The following is a 22,877-nucleotide window of genomic DNA, read 5'->3' as shown; positions in this document are numbered from 1 at the left end:
GATGCCCAACCCTGTCTCTGCTCTCCTCTGTGTGGCAGCCCAGGCTCCTTGTGCAGGCTTGGTGTTGGCACTCTGGTTCCCTGGGGGCAGGGCACATTGGAGGCTCCTCCCTGAGCCCTTGTTCTCCTCTTTCAGTGAGCTCTTCCGCCCAGGTGAGCCCCTGGCCTTGAGCAGCATAGGTGAGTGGATCTTGCTGGGGTCATGGGCCATGAGCCAGGCCACGGGGGATTGCTGAGGGTCACCCTTCAGGCCACGAGGGTTTCCTTAGGGAGCTGACCTGAATCCCCACCAGGGATGGCTGGTTTCTCCAGGAGGGTGGCTTCCTTGGAAACTGATCCCAGAAGGACACCTTCCCTGAAACCCTGCAGGGGTAACCGAGGTCCAGGCAGGAGAGGGTTCCTTCAACCCAATGCAGTGCAGCTCCTGAGACTTGGGGCACGGGTCAGGTCTGGAGCACTTCCAATGCCACATGATGGGTTCCACTGGGTCTCCGGGGGCCACAGGTGTTATGCAGGAGCTCTCTGTCCCTGAGGCTTGCAGCGGGGTAGGGTGTGGGTGATCGAGCTTATGGAGTCAGGCCGTGAAGATTCAAGGACTGGGCCCAACCCATGGCCCTGATAGGACTGACCTGTGGAGCAATGGGCCATCCCCATGGTGCCTCCTTGAGCCTGGTGGGGGTGGTGTGGCCTCACTGGGGTTGGGTCAAGACTGAGCTCTGGCCAGCACCTGGTGGTTGGCCCTGGGAATCGTGGGCTTTGGGCCAAGGGTGCAGCCGAGTCCCATTGGAGGTCACCGCTACCTGAAGTGGAGTAGCGGGAGGGGTGGCATCCTGTGGTGGAAGGCCCACTGTGAAGGGTCCTGTCCCGGCAATTTGTTGCCCAGGCTACTTCTGAGCCATGGGGTCACCTCCAGGGTGGCGGGGTCTTGAGCCGAAGGAAAGGAGAGGACATCACGTGGCCTCTGATTGGCCGAGCGTGGCTCAGCTCTGTGTTTGGGAGGTGTGCGGTGCATGAATGGGGACCCCCCAGAGAAGGCACGTGGCCCTGGGGCCCCCCCAGGGTGCAATTTCTGATGTGAGCTTATAGAGAGTGCCTGGATGGGTTCATTTCATGCCCAGGGGCAGGCCATGTAACTGCCAGGTCTGCAGTGGCATGTGGCATCCAGGCCAGCCTCCTTGGTTTGTTGTGAGCTGGTTGCTGGCCGTGGCCCTGCCCAGTGGTCCTGGTGCAGCCCAGAGTCGAGCAGGGGATTTTGCATGGGCAGTGGAGGTGCTCCAGGGTCCTGCAGTAGGGTGCAGCCTGGGCGTTTTGCTCCGACCCTGTGACCCGCCTGCCCTGTCCTTCCAGGGTTTAGTGGCCAAGGGTTCCTTGCGTTCCTGACCATCACGGTTTTACATGAATCTCATCTCATGAGTCCATGGAGGGAGAGCATGGGTGAGCCAGCCCCACCCTGCCCACTTTCCTGCATGGAGACATGAGGCTCTGTTTGGACACCTGTCCCCCACCCCTCCAGATGGTGTCCCCAGAGGAAGACTTGCATTGGGCCTGCTGGCTCTGGACCAGTGTCTCTCAGCCAGGTGCTCAGCCCCTGGTGAGTTGAAGCTCAGGCCCTTCCTGGCACCCTGGTCTGCTGCACTGAGCTGCGGTGAGCCCATCTGCACCCCACTGGATGCATGGGTGGCGGGCGGTTGGGGGGCGGTGCCCTGGGTTGGGTCGATGATGAGAACCTTATATTGTCCTGAAGAGAGATGATGACTTAAAAATCATGCTCAATAGGATTACGCTGAGGCCCAGCCTTGGTGAGAATTTTGGAAGAAGATGCTGGGATCTGGAGTTCCCCGGAATGGCCAGTGTATTTTGGGCTGGAGACCTTGAGGCCCTGAGTGGAATCTTGTGGGGATCCGACCCCTTCTCTGTGCTCCTCTGTGAGGCAGCCCAGGCTCCCTGTGTGGGCTTGGTGTCGGTGCTCTGGTTCTGTCAACCCCCATTCTCCCTTGTGTCTTTCAGTGAGCTCTTCCACCCAGGTGCAGCCCCCAGGCACTGATCAGCATAGGTGAGTTGTCCTGCTGGGGTCATGGGTCATCAGTCAGGCAGCGTGGGGTCACCAAGGGTCAGCCTTTGAGACAGGAGGGTTTCCACAGGCAACCGACCTGAATCTGCACCAGGGAGGGGTGGATTGGTCCTCCAAGAGGGCTGACTTTTTGGGAATTGGACCCAAGGAGGATGCCTTCCCTGCAGCCCTACAGGGATGACGGTGGTCAAGGCAGGAAAGGGTTCCTTCAGTCTCAAGCAGGGCAGCTCCCAGCTGAGTCTCGGTGCACTGGTTTGGCCTTGAGGACTGACCAGGCCACATGAGGGAGGCCGCAAGGACTTCGGGACACAATGGGGTCATACATTAGCTCCCCATCCCTGGAGAAAGGTGGGCATAGGGCTCATGGAGTTGAGCTGCAGAGATTTAAGGATCGCACAGGACTTACTGCCCTGAATGGGACCGACCCTGCTGATCTATGTGCCATCTCATGGTACCTGTTTGGGCCTGGATGGGGCGGTGCTATTTCCCTAGGTTTGGGTCAAGGCTGAGCTCTCGCCAGTGCCTGGTGGTGCTACAGTCCAGCCATGGACTCGTCAGGTTTAGGCCAAGGACGCGTCACGTCCTGCTTGGGGTCTCCCCTTCCCTGTGGCTGGAAATCACCCCTTCCCCGTTGGCAAGAGTCAGGAAGGGTGGCCTCCTGAGGTGGAAGGCCTGCTGTCAAGGGTCTTACCTCTGGAATATGCTGCCCATGCTGCTTCTGAGCCATGGGGTCCCCTCCAGGGTAATGGGTCATGGACCCAAGGAAAGGAGAAGTCACCATGTGTCCCCCAATTAGCCGAGTGTGGCCCTGCTCTGTGTTTAGGAGTTGTGTGGGGCATGGATGAGCACCCACCAGAGAAAGCATGTGGCCCTGGGACCCCAGGTTGTGATTTCCATTTCATGCTGGGATAGGGTGCCTGGGTGGGTGCCCACAATGCACAATGGCGCCTGGATGGGTGCCCATACTGGCAGGCTATGTGACTGCCAGCTTTGCAGTGGCACCTGGCATCCGGGCCAGCCTCCTTGGTTGGCTGTGAGCTGGTTGATGGCCCTGGTCTGTGCCCAGTAGTTCTGGCATGATCCTGGGGTCGTGCAGGGGAGCCGGCATGGGCAGTGGAGGTGCTCATGGGACCTGTAGTAGGACACAACCGGGTCTTCTTGCCCAAGCCCAGTGACCCGCCTGCCCTGTCCTTCCAGAGTTCAGTGTTGAGAGAGCATTGGGTGCCCTGTGTCTGAGATGAGCCAGTCGTCTGCATGGATCCCATCACATGGGTCCATGGAAGGCAAGCATCCCTGAGCCGCCACACCCCACCTTCTGCCTCCATGGAGGCGTGAGGTTGTGTTTGGATGCCTGTCCTACTCCTGTTTCCCCAGATGTTGAGGCTGGAGGAAGACTTGAATTGGGCCCAATGGCCCCAGGCCAGTGTCCGTCAGCTAGGTGTCCAGCCCCTGGTGCACTGAACATTGAACACTTCCTGGCACCCTGGTGTCCTGCACTGAGCTGTGGTGAGCACATCCGGGTCCTGCTGGATGCATGCACTGGGAGGTGGTGTGCTGAGTTGGGTCGATGATGAGAACCTTATATTGTCCTGAAGAGAGGTGATGACTTAAAAATCATGCTCAATAGGATTACGCTGAGGCCCAGTCTAGGTGAGGGTTTTGGAAGAGGACACTGGGATCCGGAGGTTCCCTGGCAGAGCCATTGTATTTTGGGCTGGAGACCTGGAAGCCCTGAAGGGCATCTGGGGGGCCCAACCCTGTCTCTGTACTCCTCCATGAGGCAGTCCTGGCTCCCTGTGTGGGCTTGGTGATAGCCCTCCTGTTCCCCAGGAGCGAGGCACGTGGGCGGCTCCTCCATGACCGCCATTCTCCCCTGTGTCTTTTAGTGAGCTCTTCCACCCAGGCAGGCACCCTGGCATTGACCAGCATAGGTGAGTGGATCCTGCTGGGGTCGTGGGCCATGCGCCAGGCTGCTTGGGGTCACCAAGTATTAGCCTTCAGGCAGGAGGGTTTCCTCAGGGAGTCGACCTGAATTTCCACTGTGGAGAGATGGGTTTGTCCTCTAGGAAAGCAGCTTCCTGGGGAATCAGACCCAATACGATGCCTTCCCTGAAGCCCTGCAGGGGTGATGGTGGTCCAGTCTGGAAACGGTTCCTTCAGTCTCATGCAGGGCAGCTCCAAGCTGACACTCGGTTTGCGAGTCTGTCCTCGAGGACTGCCCGGGACCAATGAGCGGGACAGCAGAGGCTCTGGGGTGCCACGGGGATCACTCGGGGGCTCGCTGTCCCTGGAAATGGATGGGCGATCGGGCCCATGGGGTGGGGCTGTGGAGATTCAAGGATCGTGCCCCACTCATGGCCCTGTATGCAAATGACCCTGTTGAGCAATGGGCCACACCAGTAGCTCCTTCTTGAGCCTGGTGGGTGGCGGTTCAGCTTCAACTGGTTGGGTCAAGGCTGAGCCGTGGCTGGTGCTTTGTGGTGCTGCAGGCTGGCCCTGGGACTCATGGGCTTTGGGTCAAGGGTGCAGCACACCTGCTGCTGGGGGTCACCCCTTCTTCGAGGTGAGTGACTAGAAGGGTCGCATCCCACGGTTGGAAGGCACCCTCATGAGGGACCCGTCCCGGGAATTTGTTGCCCAGGCTGCTTCTCAGCCATGGGGTCACTTCCAGGGTGGCGGGGTCTTGGGTCCAAGGAAAGGAGAGGGTACCATGTGGCTCCTGATTGGCTGAGTGTGGCCCAGCTCTGTGTTTGGCAGGTATCTGGGGTATGGATGAGGACCCAGCAGACAAAGCACGTGGCCCTGGACCCAGGCTGCGATTTCTGGTGTGTGCTTGGAGAGGGATCCTGGGCAGGCATTCTCCGCACACAGGGGCAGGCTGTGGGACTGCCAGGTTGGCAGCAGCGCCTGGCTTCCAGGCCAGCCTCCTTGGTTGGCTGTGAGCTGGTTGGCAGCCTTGGACCCTGCCCTGGGTTTCTGTTGTGGTCTAGAGTCGTGCAGTGGAGCCGCTATGAGCGGTGGAGGTGCTCCAGGGGCCTGCTGTACGACACAGCCTGGGCGTCTTACCCAAGCCCTGTGACCTGCCTACCTTGTACTTCAAGCGTTCAGTGGCAGAGAGGACCAAGCATTCCCTGGGTCTATGACCATCATTATCTCATATGGATGCCATCACATGGGTCCATGGAGGGAGAGCATGTGTGAACCAGCCCCCACTCCCTGCTTTCCCGCATGGAGGCGTAAGGCCCTGTTTGGATACCTGTCCCCTGTCCCTCCAGATGGTGACCAGAGAGGAAGACTTGCGTTGCGCCTGCTAGCCCCAGGCCAGTGGCCATCAGCCAGGTGCTCAGCCCCTGGTGAGCTGAAGCTTGCACCCTCCTGGGCCCTGGTCTCCTGCATTGAACTTGGTGAGCACAAGTTAGGGTCCCACTGGATGCGTGTGTGGGGAGGGGGTGCCCTGGGTTGGGTCAATGATGAGAACCTTATATTGTCTGAAGAGAGGTGATGACTTAAAAATCATGCTCAATAGGATTACGCTGAGGCCCAGCCTGGGTGAGAATTTTGGAAGAGGATGCTGGGAATTACGAGTTCCCCGGCAGGACCACTGTATTTTGGGCTGGAGACCTGGAGGCTCTGAGGGCATCTGGAGGGTGCCCAACCCTGTCTCTGCGCTCCTCCGTGGGGCAGCCCAGGCTCACTATGTGGGTTTGGTGTCGGTCCTCCCCTTACCTGGGGGCGGGGTACTTTGGTGGCTCCTTCCTGAACCCCCATTCTCCCCTGTGTCTTTCAGTGAGCTCTTCTGCCCAGCAGACCCCCTGGCATTGACCAGCATCGGTGAGTGGATCCTGCTGGGGTCATGGCCCATAAGCCAGGCTGCATGGGGTTGCTGAGCATCAGCCTTTGGCCGCAAGATTTTTCTCAGGAGCTGTCCTGAATCCTCACTTGGAATGGGTTCTCCAGGCGGGCGGCTTCCTTGGGAATCAGACCCAAGGAGGATGCCTTCCCTGAAGCCCTGCAGGGGTTGCAGTGGTCCAGACAGTAAAGGGTTTCCTCAGCCCCATGTGGGGCAGTGCCCCGCTAAGACTCAGGCTCAGGTCAGGCCTCTAGGATGACCAGGCCACATGCGGGTGGCCACAAGGGCTCTGGGGTGCCGAGGGGGTCTTGCAGGGGCTCTCTGACCTTGGAGAGTTGTGTGCGATTCTGCCCATGGGGTTGGGCTTCAGATTTGCAAGGATCTCCCCAAACCCATGGCCCTGAGTGGGACCGACCCTATTAAGCTATGGGCCATCCCAGTGGTGCCTCTTTGAGCCAAGTGTAGGGCGGCACTGTTTCCCTAAGGGTGTGTCAAGACTAGCTCTAGCTGGCACCTGAGGGTGCTGCATTCCGGCCCTGGAATTGTGGGCTTTGGGCCAAGGGTACAGTCCACGTCCCACTGGGGGTCACCCCTTCCTTGTGGGCAGTGACAGGAAGGCTGTCCTCCTGAGGTGGGGAGACCTGCTGTGGAAGGACCTGTCCTGGAAATCTGTGGTCCAGGCTGCATCTGAGCCATGGGGTCACCTCTAGAGGGACGGGATCTTGGGTCCAAGTAAAGGAGAAGACACCAGGTGTCCCCTGATTGACTGAGTGTGGCCCCGCTCTGTGGGTGGGAGGTGTTGTGTGGCCATGGATGGGGACCCACCAGAGAACACACGAGGCCCTGGGGCCCCAGGCTGCGATTTCCGGTGTGGTGTGGAGCAGGGCCTGGGTGCTCGCCCTCCACACACAGGGGCAGGCTGTGCGACTGCCAGACAGCAGTTCATGGCATCCGGGCCAACCTCCTTGGCTGGCTTTGAGAGGGTAGGTGGCCCTGGCCTGCACCCCAGGGGCCAATACAGCCCTGGAATTGTGAGAGGCAGCTAGCGTGGGCAGTGGAGGTGCTCAAGGTGCCTGCAATTGGGCGTAGCTAGGGCATCTTGCCCGAGTCCCGTGACCCACCTGCCCTGTCCTTCCAGGGTTCAGTCGTGGGGAGGGCCAAGGTTCCCCTGCATCCATGACACATCAGTGTTTCACATGGATCCCATAACATGGGTCAGTGGTGGGAGAGCAGTCGTGAGCTGGCATCCCCCACCCCCTTCGCGCGTGTAGGCGTGAGGTTCCATTTGGACACAGGTCCACCTCCTGTCCCCTAGATGGTGAGACCAGAGGAAAACTTTTGTTGGGCCTGCTGCCCCAGGGCGAGTGGTCGTCAGTCAGGTACCCAGCCCTTGGTGTGCTGAAGCTCAGACCTTTCCTGTCGCCCTGGTCTCCTGCACTGAGCTGTGGTGAGCACATCCAGGTCCCGCTGGATGCATGTGTGGGGAGGTGGTGCCCTGAGTTGGGTCAATGATGAGAACCTTATATTGTCCTGAAGAGAGGTGATGACTTAAAAATCATGCTCAATAGGATTACGCTGAGGCCCAGCCTAGGTGAGAATGTTGAAAGAGGATGCTGGGATCCCAAGGTCCCCTGGCAGGGCCATTGTATTTTGGGCTGGAGTCCTCGAGACCCTGAAGAGGACCTTGGGGGTGCCCAACCCTATCTCTGTGCTCCTCTGTGTGGCAGCCCAGGCTCCTCATGCGGGCTTGGTGTTGGCACTCTGGTTCCCAGGGGCTGGGGCAGGTTGGTGGCTCCTCCCTGAGCCCCCATTCTCCCTTGTGTCTTTCAGTGAACTGTTCTGCCCAGGTGGGCCCCTGGCCTTGAGCGGCATAGGTGAGTGGATCCTGCTGGGGTCATGGCCCATGAGCCAGGCCATGGGGGTCCACTGAGGGTCACCCTTCAGGCCACGAGGGTTTCCTCAGGGAGCCGACCTAAATCCCCACCAGGGACAGATAGTTTCTCCAGGAGGGTGGCTTCCTTGGACATCGATCCCAAGAAAGATGCCTTCCCTGAAACCCTGCAGGAGTAACAGAGGTTCACGCAGGAGAAGGTTCCTTCAACCCAACACAGTGCAGATCCTAGCTGAGACTTGGTGCACAGGTCAGGCCTGGAGGACTGCCCAGGCCACATGAGGGCATCCACGGGGTCTCTGGGGCCAAGAGTCTTATACAGGAGCTCTTCCTCCCCGAGGCTTGCAGGGGGTTGGGTGTGGGTGATCGGGCTTACGGAGTCAGGCCTTGAAGACTCAAGGGTCGGGCCATACCCTGGGCCCAGAATGGGGCAGACCCTGTTGAGCAATGGGCCATTCCACTGGTGCCTCCTTGAGGCTGGTGGGGGTGGTGCAGCCTCACTGGGGTTGGGTCAAGGGTGAGCTCTGGCCGGCACCTGGTGGTTGGCCCTGGGAATCATGGGCCAAGGGTGCAACCTGCATCCCATTGGAGGTCACCCCTCCACAAAGTGGAGTGGCCGGAAGGGTGGCATCCTGTGGTGGAAGGTCCACTGTTAAGGGACCTGTGCTGGCAATTTGCTGCCCAAGCTGCTTCTGAGACGTGGGGTCACCTACAGGGTGGTGGAGTCTTGAGCCAAAGGAAAGGAGAAGATACCATGTGTCTCTTGATTGGCTGAGTGTGGCCTGGCTCTGTTTGGGAGGCACACGATGCATGAATGGGGACCCACCAGAGTAGGCATGTGGCCCTGGGGCTCCAGGATGCGATTTCTGGTGTAGGCTTATAGAGGGTGCCTGGACTGGTGCCTTCCACACCCAGGGGCAGGCTATGTGCCTGCCAGTTCTGCAGCTGCACATGGCATCCAGGCCAACCTCCTTGGTTTGCCATGAGCTGGTTGGTGGCCCTGGCCTTGCCCAGTGGTCCAAGTGTGGCCAAGTCATGTGCGGGAGCTGGTGTGGGCAGGGGAGGTGCTCCAGGGTCCTACAGTAGTGTGCAGCCTGGGCGTCTTGCTGGAATCCCATGACCCGCCTACCCTTTCCTTCCAGGGTTCAGGGGCAGGGAGGGGCGTGCATAACCATCAATGTTTTACATGAATCCCATGTATTGAGTCCAGGGAGGGAGACCATCTGTGAGCCAGCATGCCCTGCCCACTTTCCTGCATGGAGGCGTGAGACTGTGTTTGGACAACTGTCCCCCACCCCTCCAGATGGTGACCCTGGAGGAAGAATTGCATGGGGCCCGCTGGCCCTGAAACAGTGTCCCTCAGTCAGGTGCTCAGCCCCTGGTGAGCTGAAGCTCAGGCCCTTCCTGGCGCCCTGGTCTCCTGCACAAAGCTGTGGTGAGCACATCTGGGTCCCAGTGGATGCATGCATGGGTTGGGGGGTGGTGGTGCCCTGGGTTGGGTCAATGATGAGAACCTTATATTGTTCTGAAGAGAGGTGATGACTTAAAAATCATGCTCAATAGGATTACGCTGAGGCCCAGCCTAAGTGAGAATTTTGGAAGAGGATGCTGGGATTTCTAGGTCCCTGTCAGGGGCTCTGTATTTTGGACTGGAGAAATCCAGGCCTTGAACAGCATCTTGGGGGAGCTCTACCCTGTCTCTGCATTTCTACATGAGGTAGCCCAGGCTCCCTCTGTGGGCTTGGTGTTGGCTCTCCGGTTCCCCGGGGTAGGGCACCTTGCTGGGTCCTTCCTGAGCCCCTATTCTCTTCCTGTGTCTTCTGTATTTCAGTGAGCTCTTCAGCCCAGGTGGGCCCGCTGATATTGACGCACATAGGTGAGTACATTCTGCTGGCATCATGGGCCATGAGCCAGGCCACATGGTGTCACTGAGGGTCAGCCCTTGGGAAAGAAGACTTTCCTTAGGGAGCCAACATGAATCCCCACTGGAGAGAGATGGTTTCTGCAAGAGGCTGGCTTCCTTGAGAATTAGAACCAAGACAATGCCTTCCCTGATGCCTTACAGGGGTGACAGTGGTCCAGGCAGGAAAGAGTCCCCTCAGTCCCATGCAGGGCAGCTCCCAGCTGAGACTTGGTGTGTGGGTCTGGCCCAGGCCACATGAAGGGGGCCACAGGGGCTCTGGGGTGCCACAGGGGTCACACAAAAGCTCTCTTTCCCTGGAGAAGTGCTCGAACGGGCCCGTGGGGTCAGGCTGCAGAGATTCGAGGACTGCATCCCAACCATGGCCCTAAATGCAACCGACTGTGTTGAGTAATGGGCCATCTCAATGGTGCCTCTTTGAGCTTGTTGGGGTTGGTGCTGTTTCCCTGGGTTTGGGTCAAGACTGAGCTCTGTCCACTGCCTGGCAATGCTGCAGGCTGGCCCTTGAACTTGTGGGCTTTGGTCTAAGTCGGCAGCCCACATCCTCCTGGAGGTCACACTTTGCATGTCGGTGAGTGGCTGAAAGAGTGGATCCTGAGGTAGGAAGACCTGCTGTCGATGGTCCTGTCCTGGGAATTTGCCACCCAGGCCTCTTCTGAACCATGGGGTCACTTCCAGGGTGGCAAAGTCTTGAGCCTAAGGAAAGAGAGGATACCATGTGGCCCAGTGTTGGCCGAAAGTGGCCTGACTCTGTTTTGGGGACCTGTGTGGGCCATGGATGGGGACTCGCCAGAGAAAGCCTGTGGCCCTGGGACTCCAGGCTTCGATTTCAAGTGTGGTTTGCCAAGGGTGGCCCACTTCCGTGATAGGTCTGTGTTCTGCGTGGATCCCATCACGTGAGTAACCCTCACCCCTTTGCTGCATGGAGGCATGAGGCCCCGTTTGGACACATGTCCTCCTCCTGTCCCTCCAGGTGGTGAGCCCAGAGGAAGACTTGTGTTGGGCTCAGTGTCTTTCGGCCAGTATCCCAAAGCCAGGTGCCCGGCCCCTGGTGTGCTGAAGCTTGGGAACTTCCTAGTGACCTGGTCTCCTGCACTGACCTGTGGTGACGATATCCGGGTCCCACCGGATGCCTGTGCAGGAAGGAGGGTGTCCTGGGTTGGGTCGATGATGAGAACCTTATATTGTCCTGAAGAGGGGTGATGACTTAAAAATGATGCTCAATAAGATTACCCTGAAGCCCAGCCTAGGTGAGAATTTTGGAAGAAGACGCTGGAATCCCAAAGTCCCCATTAGGGCCCCTATATTTTGGGCTGGAGACCTGGAGGGCCTGAAGGGCATCTGGAGGGCCCAACCCTGTCTCTGCACTCCTCCGTGAGGCAGCCCAGGCTCCCTGAGGGGGCTTGCTGTTGGTGGTCCAGTTTCCTGGGGTGGGGCATGAGGGCAGCTCCTCCCTGAGCCCCCCTTCTCCATTTGTGTCTTTCAGTGAGCTCTTCCACCCAGGCAGGGCACCCTGGCATTGAGTGGCATAGGTCAGTGGATCCTGCTGGTGTTATGGGCCATGGGTCAGGCCGCGTGGAGTCGCTGAGGGTCAGCCTTCAGGACAGGAGAGTTTCCTTAGGGAGCAGACTTGAATGCCCACCAGGGATGGAAGGGTTGATCCTCTAGGAGAGTGGCTTCCTGAGGAATCGAACCCAAGGGGTATGCCTTCCCTGGAGTCCTATGGGGATGACAGTCGTCTAGGCAAGAGAGGGTTCCTTCAGTCTCACACAGGGCAGCTCCCAGCTGAGTCTTCGTGTGCTGTTGTGACCTTGAGGACTGTGTAGGCCACATGAGGGGGTCCACAGGGCCTCCAGGATGCCATGGGGTCCACAGGAGCTCTCCATCTGTGGAGAAAGGTGGGCTAGGGCCCATGGAGTTGAGCTGCAGATATTCAAGGATCGCATATGACTTATTGCCCTGAATGGGATGGGCCAGTTGAGCAATATGCCAACTTGTGGCACCTCTTTGAGCCTGGAGGGGGCGGTGCTATTTCCCTAGGTTTGGGTCAAGGCTGAGCTCAGGCTGGCACCTGGTGTTGCTGCAGTCTGACCATGGACTCGTTAGGTTTAGGCCAAGGGGTCAGCCCACGTATTGCTGAGGTTCTCTCCTTGGCTGGAATTCACCCCTTTCCTGTGGACAAGTGTCTGGAAGGGTGGCCTCCTGAGGTGGAAGGCCTGCTATCAAGGGTCTTGTCCCTGGAATATGCCACCCATGCTGCTTCTGAGCCGTGGGGTCACCTCCAGGATGGTGAGTCTTGTGCCCAAGGAAAGAAGTCACCATGTGTCCCCCGAATAGCCAAGTGTGGCCCTGCTCTGTGTTAGGAGGTGTGGGGGGCATGAATGGGGACCCACCAGAGAAAGCATGTGGCCCTGGGACCCCAGGCATGTACAGGACTAGTACGTGCTGTGATAGGGCACCTGGATGGGTTCCCACAGTGCACAGGGGCAGGATATGTGACTGCCAGCTTTGCAGTGGCATCTGGCATCTGGGCCAGCCTCCTTGGTTGGCGATGAGCTGTTTGGTGGCCCTGGTCTGTGCCCAGTAGACCTGGCATGATGCTGGGGTCATGCGGTGGAGCCAGCATGGGCAGTGGAAGTGCTCATGGGCTCTGCAGTAGGGCACAGCTGGGGCTTCTTGCCCGACCCCAGTGACCCGCCTGCCCTGTTCCTTCAAGGATTGGTGGCTGAGAGAGCACAGGGTGCCCTGTGTCTTCAATGGGCCAGTGTTCCACATGGAACCCATCACATAGGTCCATGGAGGGCAAGCATCCCTGAGCCGCCACACCCCACCTTCTGCCTCCATGGAGGGATGAGGTTGTGTTTGGACACATGTCCTACTCCTGTTTCCCCAGACGTTGAACCTTGAGAAAGACTTGCATTGGACCCAATGGCCCAGGGCCAGCGTCTGTCAGTCAAGTGCCCAGCCCCAGTACACTGAAGATGGGGCCCTTCCTGATGCCCTCGTCTCCTGCATTGAGCTGTGGTGAGCACATCCGGGTCCCACGGGATGCATTGATGGGGAGGGGGTGCCCTGGGTTGGGTCGATGATGAGAACCTTATATTGTCTGAAGAGAGGTGATGACATAAAAATCATGCTCAATAGGATTACGCTGAGGCCCAGCCTGGGTGAGAATTTGGAAGAGGATGCTGGGAAACATGAGTTCCCTGTGAGGTCCACTATATTTTGGGCTAGAGACCTGGAGGCTCTGAGGGCATCTAGAGGGTGCCCACCCCTGTCTCTGCATTCCTCCATGAGGCAGCCCAGGCTCACTACGTGGGCTTGGTGTCAGCGCTGCTGTTACCCAGGGGTGGAGCACTTTGGTGGCTCCTTCCTGAGCCCCCATTTTCCCCTGTGTCTTTCAGTGAGCTCTTCTGCCCAGCAGACCCCCTTGCATTGACCGACATAGGTGAGTGGATCCTGCTGGGGTCATGGCCCATGAGCCAGGCTGTGTGGGGTTTCCGAGCATCAGTCTTCAGCTGCAAGGGTTTCCTTAGGAGCCTTCCTGAATGCCCACTTGGGATTGGTTCTCTAGGAGGGCAGCTTCCTTAGGAATCAGACCCCAGGAGGATACATTCCCTGAAGCCCTGCAGGGGTTGTGGTGGTCCAGGCATTAAAGGGTTTCCTCCACCTCATGCAGGGCAGTGTCCCGCTGAGACTTGGTCCTCAGGTCTGGCCTCTAGGATGGCCAGGCCACATGAAGGGGGACACAAGGGCTCTGGGGCACCAAGGGGTTCATGCACAGGCTCTCTGACCTTGGAGAGGTGTGTGTGATTTGGCCCATGGGGTTGGGCTGTGGATTTTCAAGGATTGCACCAAACCCATGACCCTGAATGGGACTGACCCTATTAAGCAATCGGCCATCCCAGTGGTGCCTCTGTGAGCCAAGTGCAGGTCGGCACTGTTTCCTCAGGGTGAGTGGAGACTAGCTTTGGCCAGCATCTGATGGTGGTGCAGTCCCGCCCTGGGATTGGTGGGCTTCGGGACAAGGGGATAGCCCATGTCCCTTCGGGGTCACCCCTTCCTTGTGAGCAAGTGACAGGAAGAGTGTCCTCCTGAGGTGGGAAGACCTGCTGTGGAAGGTCCTGTCTCAGAAATTTGCTGTCCAGGCTGCTTCTGAGCTATGGGGTCACCTCCATGGTGGCGGGGCCTCAGGTGAATGGATCCTATTGGGGTCATGGGCCATGAGCCAGGCCGGGGTGGGGTCCCAGAGTGTCACGCTTCAGGTCATGAGGGTTTCCTCAAGGAGCTGACCTGAATCCCCACCAGGGATGGATGGTTTCTCCAGGTGGGAGATTTCCTTTGAAATCAGTCCCAAGAAGGATGTCTTCCCTGAAACCCTGCAGGAGTAACAAAGGTTCAGGCAGGAGAGGGTTCCTTCAACCCAATGCAGTGCAGATCCTAGCTGAGACTTGGTGCACAGGTCAGTCCTGGAGGACTGCCCAGGCCACATGAGGGCATTCCCAGGGTCTCCGGGGCCAGGAGTCTTATATGGGAGCTCTCTGTCCCCGAGGCTTGAAGGGGGACAGTGTGTGGCTGATCCGGCTTACGGAGTCAGACCCTGAACATTCAGGGGTCAGGAATGACCTATGGCCCTGAATGGGACCGACCCTGTTGAGCAATGGAGGAATGGGACATCCCGGTGGTGGCACCTTGAGCCTGGTGGGGGTGGCGCAGCCTCAGTGGGGTTAGGTCAAGACTGAGCTCTGGCTGTCACCTCATGGTTGGCCCTGGGAATCGTGGGCTTTGGGCCAAGGGTGCAGCCCGGGTCCCATTGGAGTTCAGCCCTCCCCATAGTGGAGTGGCCAGAAGGGTGGCATCCTGTGGTGGAAGGGCCACTGTGAAGGGTCCTGTCCCAGCAATTTGCTGCCAAGGCTGCTTCTGAGTCATGGGGTCACCTCCAGGGTGATGGGGTCTTGAGCCAAAGGAAAGGAAAGGACATTATGTGGCCCCTGATTGGCAGAGCGTGGCCCAGCTCTGTGTTTGGGAGGTGTGAGGTGCATGAATGGGGACCCACTAGAGAAGGCACGTGGCCCTGGGGCCCCAGGATGGTATTTCTGGTGTGAGCTTATGGAGGGTGCATGAATGTGTGCATTCCATGCCCAGGAGCAGGCTATGTGACTGCCAGGTCTGCAGTGGTGCATGGCATCCAGGCCAGCCTTCTTGGTTTGCCGTGAGCTGGTTGGTGGCCCTGGCCCTGCCCAGTGGTCCCATTGAGGCCCAGAGTTGTGGGGGGGAGCTGGCGTGGGCAGTGGAGGTGCTCCAGGGTCCTACAGTAGGGTGCAGCCGAGGCGTCTTACTGGAATCCCATGATCTATCTGCCCTGTTCTTTCAGGGTTCAGTGGCAGGGAGGGCCAAGGGTTCCTCACGTGCATGACCGTCACTGTTTTACATGGATCTCATCTCATGAGTCCATGGAGGGAGAGCATGTGCGAGCTAGCACCCCCTGCCCACTTTCCCCTATGGAGGCATGAAGCCCTGTTTGGACACCTGTCCCTCACCCCTCCAGATGGTGACCCTGGAGGAAGAATTGCATTGGACCTGCTGGCCCTGACACAGTGTCCCTCAGCCGGGTGCTCAGCCCCTGATAAGCTGAAGCTCTGGCCCTTCCTGGTGCCCTGGTATCCTGCACAGAGCTCTGGTGAGTCCATCTGGGTCCCAATGGATGCATGCATGGGTTGGGGGGTTGGTGCCCTGGGTTGGGTCAATGATGAGGGCCTTATATTGTTCTAAAGAGAGGTGATGACTTAAAAATCATGCTCAATAGGATTACGCTGAGGCCCAGCCTAGGTGAGAATTTTGGAAGAGGATGCTGGGATTTCTAGGTCCCTGTCAGGGGCTCTGTATTTTGGACTGGAGAAATCCAGGCCCTGAACAGCATCTTGGGGGAGCTCTACCCTGTCTCTGCGTTTCTACATGAGGTAGCCCAGGCTCCCTCTGTGGGCTTGGTGTTGGCTCTCCGGTACCCTGAGGTAGGGCACCTTGCTGGGTCCTTCCTGAGCCCCTGTTCTCTTCTTGTGTCTTCTGTATTTCAGTGAGCTCTTCAGCCCAGGTGAGTCCCCTGACATTGATGCACATAGGTGAGTGCATTCTGCTGACATCGTGGGCCATGAGCCAGGCTGCGTGGTGTCACTGAGGGTCAGCCCTTGGGAAAGAAGGGTTTCCTCATGGAGCCGACTGAATCCCTACTGGGGAGGGCGGTTTCTCCAGGAGGCCGGCTTCCTTGGGAATCAGACCCAAGACAATGCCTTTCCTGAAGCCTTACAGGGATGACAGTGGTCTAGGCAGGAAAGGGTCCCCTTATTCCCATGTGGGGCAGTTCCCAGTTGAGACTTGGTATGCAGGTCTGGCCTCAAGGATGGCCCAGGCCACATGACAGGTGTCACAGGGGCTCTGGGGTGCCCCAGGGGTCACACGAGAGCTCTCTTTCGCTGGAGAGGTGCTCGACTGGGCCCGTGGGTTCAGGCCACAGAGATTCAAGGATTGCATCCCAACCGCGGCCCTAACTGAGACCGACCGTGTTGAGTAATGGGCCATCTCAATGGCGCCTCTTTGAGCCTGGTGTGGGGCGGTGCTGTTTCCCTGGGTTTGGGTCAAGGCTGAGCTCTGGCCAGCATCTGGTGATGCTGCAGGCCAGCCCAGGTTCTTCTGGGCTTTGGTCCATTCGGCAGCCTGGTCCTGCTAGAGATCACCCCTTGCCTGTTGGTGAGTGACTGGAAGAGTGGATCCTGAGGTCAGAAGACCCACTGTCGATGGTCCTGTCCTGGGAATTTGCCTTCTGAGCCATGGGGTCACCTCCAGGGTGGTGGGGTCTTGGGGCTAAGGAAAGAGAGGACACTATGTAGCCCATGGTTGCCTGAGCATGGCCTGACTCTGTTTAGGACATTTACAGGACATGGATGGGGACCCGCCAGAGAAAGCATGTGGCCCTTGGACTCCAGGCTTTGATTTCAGGTGGGCTTGCAAATAGCACCTAGGCAGGTGCCCAGCACACCCTGGGGCAGGCTATGCATCTTCCACGTCCACAGTGGCACATAGCTTCTGGGCCACTCTCCTTGGCTGGCCATGAGTTGGTTGGTTCCCCGTGCCCTGTGTTCCCGGAGTGGCTCTGGGATTGTGTGGGGCAGACAGCTTGGGCAGTGGAGATGCTATCAAGGCCGTCAGTAGGGTGCAGTCTGGGCATCTTACCTGAGCCCAGACCTACCTACCCTGTTTTCTCAGGGTTTGGTGATGGGGAGGGCCAAGGGCTCCCCATGTACATGATAGGTCAGTGTTCCTCATGGACCCCATCACATGGGTATACCTTACCCCTTCCCCACATGGAAGGATGAGGCCTTGTTTGGACACATGTCCTCTTCCTGTCCCCCCAAATGGTGAGCCTGGAGGAAGACTTGCGTTGGGCCCAATGGACCCAGGCCAGTGGCCATCAGCCAGGTGCCCACCCTGGTGTGCTGAAGCTTGGGACCTACCTGTCATCCTGGTTTCCTACAGAGCTATGGTAAGCACATCTGGGTCCCGCTGGATGCATGCATGGAGAGGAGGGTGCCCTGGTTTGGGTCGATGATGAGAACCTTATATTATCCTGAAAAGAGGTGATGACTTAAAATTCATGCTCAATAGGATTACGCTGAGGCTCACGCTAGGTGAGAATTTGGAAGAGGATGCTGGGATCCCGAAGTCCCCGGTAGGGGACTTTATTTATTAGTTTTGGGCTGGAGCCCTGGAGGCCCTGAAGGGCATCTGGGGGGCCCAACCCTGTCTCTGCACTCCTCCGTGAGGCAGCCCAGGCTCCCTGTGTGGGCTTGCTGTTGGTGGTCCAGTTCCCTGGGGTGGGGCACGTGGAAGCTCCTCCTTGAGCCCCACTTCTCCACCTGTGTGTTTCAGTGAGGTCTTCAACCCAGGCAGGGCACCCTGGCATTTACCGGCATAGGTGAGTGGATCCTGCTGCCATCATGGGCCACGGGCCAGGCCAGGTGGGGTCATTGAGGGTCAGCCTTTGGGACAGCAGGGTTTCCTCAGGGAGTGAACCTGAATCCCCACCGGGGAGGGATGGGTTGGTCCTCCAGGAGGGTGGCTTCCTGGGAAATCAGACCCAAGGGGGTTGCCTTCCCTGGAGCCCTGCAGGGATGACAGTGGTCCAGGCAGGAGAGGGTTCCTTCAGTCTTACACATAGTAGCTCCCAGATGAGTCTAGGTGTTCGAGTCTGGCCTCGAGGACTGCCCAGGCCACCTGAGGGGCCAATAGGGGCTCTGGGACACCATGGGAGTCACACAGGAGCTCTCCATTCATGCAGAAAGGTGGGTAATAGGGCCCATGGAGTCGAGCTGTAGAGATTTAAGGATTGTGCCCAATGCATGGCCATGAATGGGACAGACCCTGTTGAGTAATGAGCCTCGTCGAGCCTTGAGGGGGGCGGTGCTGTTTCCCTAGGTTTGGGTCAAGACTGAGCTCCGGCCGGCGCCTGGTGGTGCTGAGGTCTGGCCATGGACTCATCGGCTTTGGGCCAAGGTGTCAGCCTGCTCCCCCTGGAAGTCCCCCCTTCCCTGTGGCTGGAAGTCCCCCCTTCCCCGTGGCTGGAAATCCCCCCTTCCCTAGTGGGCAAGTGTCGGGAATGGTTGCTTGGAGGTTGGAAGGCCTGCTGTCAAGAGTCTTGTCCTTGGAATATGCGGCCCATGCTGCTTCTGAGTCATGGGGTCACCTCCAGGGTAGCGGATCTTGGGCCCAAGGATAGGAGAAGATGCTGTGTGTCCCCTGGTTAGCTGATTGTAGCCCTGCTCTGTGTTCAGGAGGTGTGTGGGGCATGGATGCGGACCCACCAGAGAAACCATGTGGCCCTGGGACCCCAGGTTGCTATTTCCAGTATGTGCTGGGAAAGGGCATCTGGGTGGGTGCCCACCATGCACAGGGATAGGCTATGTGACTGCCAGGTCTGCAGTGGCATCTGACATGCAGGCCAGCCTCCTTGGTTTGCCGTGAACTGGTTGGTGGCCCTGGCCTGTGCCTAGTAGTCCTGGCGTGACCCTGGGGTTGTGTGGGGGAGCCAGCAGGGTCCCACCTGCCCTGTCCTTCCAGGGTTCTGTGGCTAAGAGCACTGGGTGCCCTGTGTCCGTGATGGGCCAGTGTTCCGCATGCATCCCATCACGTGGGTCCATGGAGGGCGAGTGTGCTTGAACTGCCACACCCCACTTTCTGCTCACATGGAGGAGTGAGGTTGTGTTTGGACAACTGTCCTACTCTTGTTCTCCCAGATTGTGACCCCAGAGGAAGAATTGTTTTGGGCCCAATGGCCCTGGGCCAGTGTCCGTCAGCCCAGTGTCCAGCCCCTGGTGTACTGAAGCTCAGGCCCTTCCTGGTGCCCTAGTCTCCTGCACTGAACTTGGTGAGCCCATTCGGGTACTGCTGGATGCAGCGGTGAGGAGGGAGGTGCCATGGGTTAGGTCGGTGATGAGAACCTTATATTGTCCTGAAGAGAGGTAATGACTTAAAAATCATGCTCAAAAGGATTATGCTGAGGCCCAGCCTAGGTTAGAATTTTGGAAGAGGATGCTAGGCTCCTGAGGTCCCCAGGAGGGCCCCTGTATTTTTGGCTGGAGACCTGGAGGCCCTGAAGGCTATCTGGGGGGTGCCTAACCCTGTCCCTATACTCCTCTGTGAGGCAGCCCAGGATCTCTGTGCGGGCTTGGTGTTGGCACTCTGGTTTTCTGGGGGCGGGTCAGGTTGGTGGCTCCTTCGTGAATCCTTATTCTCCCCTTGATTCTTTCAGTGAGCTCTTCTGCTCAGATGGGTCCCCTGGCATTGACCAGCATAGGTGAGTGGATCCTGCTGGGTTCATGGGCCATGAGGCACACACATGGGGTCACTGAGGGTCAGCCTTTGGGACAGGAGGGTTTCCTCAGGGAGCCGACCTGAATCCCCACCATGGAGGGATGGGTTGGTCCTCCAGAACAGTGGCTTCCTGGGGAATCTGACACCAGGAGGACACCTTTGCTGAAGCCCTGCAGGGGTGATGGTGGTCCAGGCTGGAAAGGGTTCCTTCAATCTCATGCGGGGCAGCTCCCTGCTGACATGAGGTCTGACCTTGAGGACTGCCCAGGCCACATGAGCAGGACAACAGGGGCTCCAGGGTGCCATGGGGATTGTGTGGGGGGCTCTCCATCCCCGGAGAGAGGTGGGCAATCAGGCCCATGGGGTCAGGCTTCTAGGGTTCAGTGGCAGGGAGAGCCAAGGGTTCCCTGGGTCCATTACCGTCAATGTTTCACATGGATCCCATCACATGGGTCCATGGAGGGACAGCATGTGTGAGCAGGCACCCCTTGCTCCCTTTCCCACATGGAGATGTGAGGCCCTGTTTGGACACCTGACCCCTGTCCCTGCAGATAGTGAACCTGGAGGAAGACTCTTCCTGGGTCCCCTGGCCCCAAGCCAGTGTCCATCAGCCAGATGCCAGACCCCAGTGTGCTAAAACTCATGCCCTTCCTGATGCCCTGGTCTCCTGCACTGAGCTATGGTGAGAACATCCAGGTCCCACTGGATGCATGCGTGGGGAGGAATGTGCCCTGGGTTGGGTCAATGATGAGAACCTTATATTGTCCTGAAGAAAGGTGATGACATAAAAATCATGCTCAATAGGATTACGCTGAGGCCCACCCTAGGTGACAATGTTGGAAGAGGACACTGGGAATCAATGAGATCCCTGGCAGGGTCACTGTATTTTGGGCTGGAGACCTGGAAGCCCTGAAGGGCACCTCGTTGGGGGCCCAACTCTGTCTTCTCTCCCCCGTGAGGCAGCCCAAGCTCCCTGTGTGGGCTTGGTGTCAGCGCTCTGCTTTCCTGGAGGTGGGGCATTTTGGCTGCTCCTTCCTGAGCCCCTGTTCTCCCCTGTGTCTTTCAGTGAGCTCTTTCACCCAGCAGACTCCCTGGCATTGACCAGCATAGGTGAGTGGCTTCTGCTTGGGTCATGGGCCATGAGCCAGGCCATAGGATTGCCGAGGGTCAGCATTTGAGCCATGAGGGTTTCCTCAGGAGCCGACCTGAACCCCCACCTGGGATGGGTTCTCCCAGAGGGCAGCTTCCTTGTGAATCTGATCCAAGTAGGATGCCTTCTCTGAAGCCCTGCAGGGGTGACAGTTGTCCAGGCAAGAAAGGGTTCCCTCAGCCCCACGCGGGGCAGCGCCCAGCCAAGACTCAGTGCTTGGGTTAGGCCCCTAGGATGGCCAGGCCCCTTGAGGGGGGTCACAAGGGCTCCAGGGCACCACAGGGGCCTCGCGGGGTCTCTCTGAACCCGGAGAGTAGTATGCGATTTGGCATACCACATCCATGGCCCTGAAGGGAACCAACCCTGTTAAGCAATGGGGCATCCCAGGGGTGCCTCTTTGAACCAAGTATGGGGTGGCGCTGTTTTCCTGAGGTTGGGTCAATACTAGCTCTGGCCAGTGCCTGTTGGTGGTGCAGTCCAGCCCTGAAATTCATGGGCACTGGGCCCAGGGTGCAGCCTGTGTCCCGCTGGGGATTCACCCCTTCCTTGTGGGCGAGTGGCAGGAAGGGTATCCTCCTGAGGTGGGAAGGCCAGCTGTGGAAGGAACTGTCCTGGAAATTTGCTATCCAGTCTGCTTCTGAGCCATGGGGTCGCCTCCAGGGTTGGCAGGGTCTTGGGCCCATGGAAAGGAGAGGATACCATGTTTCCCTCAACTGGCCGAGTGTGGCCCTGCTCTGCATGTGGGAGGTGTTGTATGGGGCATGGATAGGGACCCACCAGAGAAAACACGTGGCCCTCAGGCCCAAGGCTGCAATTTCTTAGTGCACCCTTGGAGACGGTCCTGGACCCCCTCCATTCCCAGGGGCAGACTGTGCAACTATCAGGTCAGCAGCAGCACGTGGCATCTGGGCCAGTCTACTTGGTTGGCCATGAGCTGTTGGTGGCCCTGGTCCTTTCCCAGGGTTTGGGTGCAGCCCTGGGGTCATGTGGGATAGCCAGTGTGGGCAGTGGAGGTGCTCTGGTGGCCTGCAGTAGGGTGCAGCCTGGGTGTCTTGCCTGAGCCCAGTGACCTGCCTGCCATGTCCTCACAGGGTTCCCTGGCAGGGAGGGCCAAGGGTCCTCTGTGTCTGTGACACATCAGTGTTTCCTGTGGATCCCATCAAATGGGCCCACGGAGGGAGAGCATGCGTGAACCGGCACCCCTCCACCCTCTTCCCTGCGTGGAGGCATGAGCCCCTGGTTGGACATATGTCCTCCTCCTGTCCCCCAGATGGTGGCCCTGGAGGACGACTTGTATTGGGACCACTGGCCCCATGTCAGTGTCTGTCAGCCAGGTGTACAGCCCTTGGTGTGTTGAAGCTCAGGCCCTTCCTGGTGCTCTGGTCTCCTGCACTGAGCTTGGTGAGCCTTTCCAGGTCCTGCTGGATGCATGTGCGGGAAGGGGATGCCCTGGGTTGGGTCGATGATGAGAACCTTATACTGTCCTGAAGAGAGGTGATGACTTAAAAATCATGCTCAATAGGATTACGCTGAGGCCCAACCTAGGTGAGAATTTTGGAAGAGTATGGTGGGATCCTGAGATCCCCAGCCAGGCCACTATATTTTGGGCTGGAGTCACTGAGGCCCTGGGCATCTCGGGGGTGCCCAAATCTGTCTCTGCTCCTGTCCATGAGGCAACCCACTTTCCCTGTGCAGGCTTGGTGTCGGCCCTCCTGCTCCCCGTGGATGGGGCATATTGGCGGCTTCTCCCTGAGTACCTGTTCTCCCCTGTGTCTTTCAGTGAGCTCTTCTGCCCAGGTGGTCCCCCTGGCCTTGAGGGGCATAGGTGAGTACGTCCTGCTGGCATCATGGTCCATGAGCCACGGTGCATAGGGTTGCCGAAGGTCACCCTTTAGACCATGTAGGTTTCCTCAGGGAGCTGACCTGAATCCCCACTGGGGAGGGCTGGTTTCTCCAGGAGGGCGTCTTCCATAGAAACTGGTCCCAAGAAGGACTCCTTCCCTGAAGCTGTGCAGGGGTGACAGTGGTCCAGGCAGGAAAGGGTTCCTTCAAACCAATGCAGTGCAGCTCCTAGCTGAGACTCAGTGCACGGGTCAGGGCTTGAGGACTCCCAGGCAACATGAGGGGATCC

At 58.5% G+C, this 22,877-nt stretch overlaps 1 long non-coding RNA gene and 12 other non-coding genes across 13 annotated transcripts; all 13 read left to right on the top strand.

The window, feature by feature from the left end:
- Positions 1–1,592: 1,592 nt before the first annotated feature.
- LOC115897681 lies at positions 1,593–15,353 on the top strand. Its single transcript, XR_004057453.1, has 6 exons — positions 1,593–1,644; positions 2,007–2,052; positions 3,445–3,720; positions 3,957–4,001; positions 5,858–5,901; positions 15,281–15,353. It is a non-coding gene; the product is annotated as an uncharacterized LOC115897681 (long non-coding RNA).
- On the top strand, positions 1,710–1,791 carry LOC115897868. The gene has a single exon (XR_004057645.1). It is a non-coding gene; the product is annotated as a small nucleolar RNA SNORD115 (small nucleolar RNA).
- On the top strand, positions 3,632–3,713 carry LOC115897865. The gene has a single exon (XR_004057642.1). It is a non-coding gene; the product is annotated as a small nucleolar RNA SNORD115 (small nucleolar RNA).
- LOC115897889 lies at positions 5,532–5,612 on the top strand. The gene has a single exon (XR_004057666.1). It is a non-coding gene; the product is annotated as a small nucleolar RNA SNORD115 (small nucleolar RNA).
- On the top strand, positions 7,423–7,504 carry LOC115897861. Its single transcript, XR_004057638.1, has one exon. It is a non-coding gene; the product is annotated as a small nucleolar RNA SNORD115 (small nucleolar RNA).
- Positions 9,309–9,390, top strand: LOC115897863. Its single transcript, XR_004057640.1, has one exon. It is a non-coding gene; the product is annotated as a small nucleolar RNA SNORD115 (small nucleolar RNA).
- Positions 10,894–10,975, top strand: LOC115897908. Its single transcript, XR_004057684.1, has one exon. It is a non-coding gene; the product is annotated as a small nucleolar RNA SNORD115 (small nucleolar RNA).
- Positions 12,812–12,892, top strand: LOC115897892. Its single transcript, XR_004057669.1, has one exon. It is a non-coding gene; the product is annotated as a small nucleolar RNA SNORD115 (small nucleolar RNA).
- A 119-nt stretch (positions 15,354–15,472) lies between the features above and the next one.
- Positions 15,473–15,554, top strand: LOC115897896. The gene has a single exon (XR_004057672.1). It is a non-coding gene; the product is annotated as a small nucleolar RNA SNORD115 (small nucleolar RNA).
- Positions 15,555–17,325: 1,771 nt separating this feature from the next.
- Positions 17,326–17,407, top strand: LOC115897902. Its single transcript, XR_004057678.1, has one exon. It is a non-coding gene; the product is annotated as a small nucleolar RNA SNORD115 (small nucleolar RNA).
- Positions 17,408–19,206: 1,799 nt separating this feature from the next.
- On the top strand, positions 19,207–19,288 carry LOC115897907. Its single transcript, XR_004057683.1, has one exon. It is a non-coding gene; the product is annotated as a small nucleolar RNA SNORD115 (small nucleolar RNA).
- A 1,046-nt stretch (positions 19,289–20,334) lies between these two features.
- LOC115897873 lies at positions 20,335–20,416 on the top strand. Its single transcript, XR_004057650.1, has one exon. It is a non-coding gene; the product is annotated as a small nucleolar RNA SNORD115 (small nucleolar RNA).
- A 1,786-nt stretch (positions 20,417–22,202) lies between these two features.
- On the top strand, positions 22,203–22,284 carry LOC115897877. The gene has a single exon (XR_004057654.1). It is a non-coding gene; the product is annotated as a small nucleolar RNA SNORD115 (small nucleolar RNA).
- Positions 22,285–22,877: the final 593 nt, after the last annotated feature.

Source organism: Rhinopithecus roxellana, chromosome 5 (assembly GCF_007565055.1).
Source record: "Rhinopithecus roxellana isolate Shanxi Qingling chromosome 5, ASM756505v1, whole genome shotgun sequence".
Taxonomy (NCBI): domain Eukaryota; kingdom Metazoa; phylum Chordata; class Mammalia; order Primates; family Cercopithecidae; genus Rhinopithecus; species Rhinopithecus roxellana.
The sequence above is the reverse complement of the archived record's forward strand: the minus strand, read 5'-3'. Positions and strand labels throughout refer to the sequence as shown.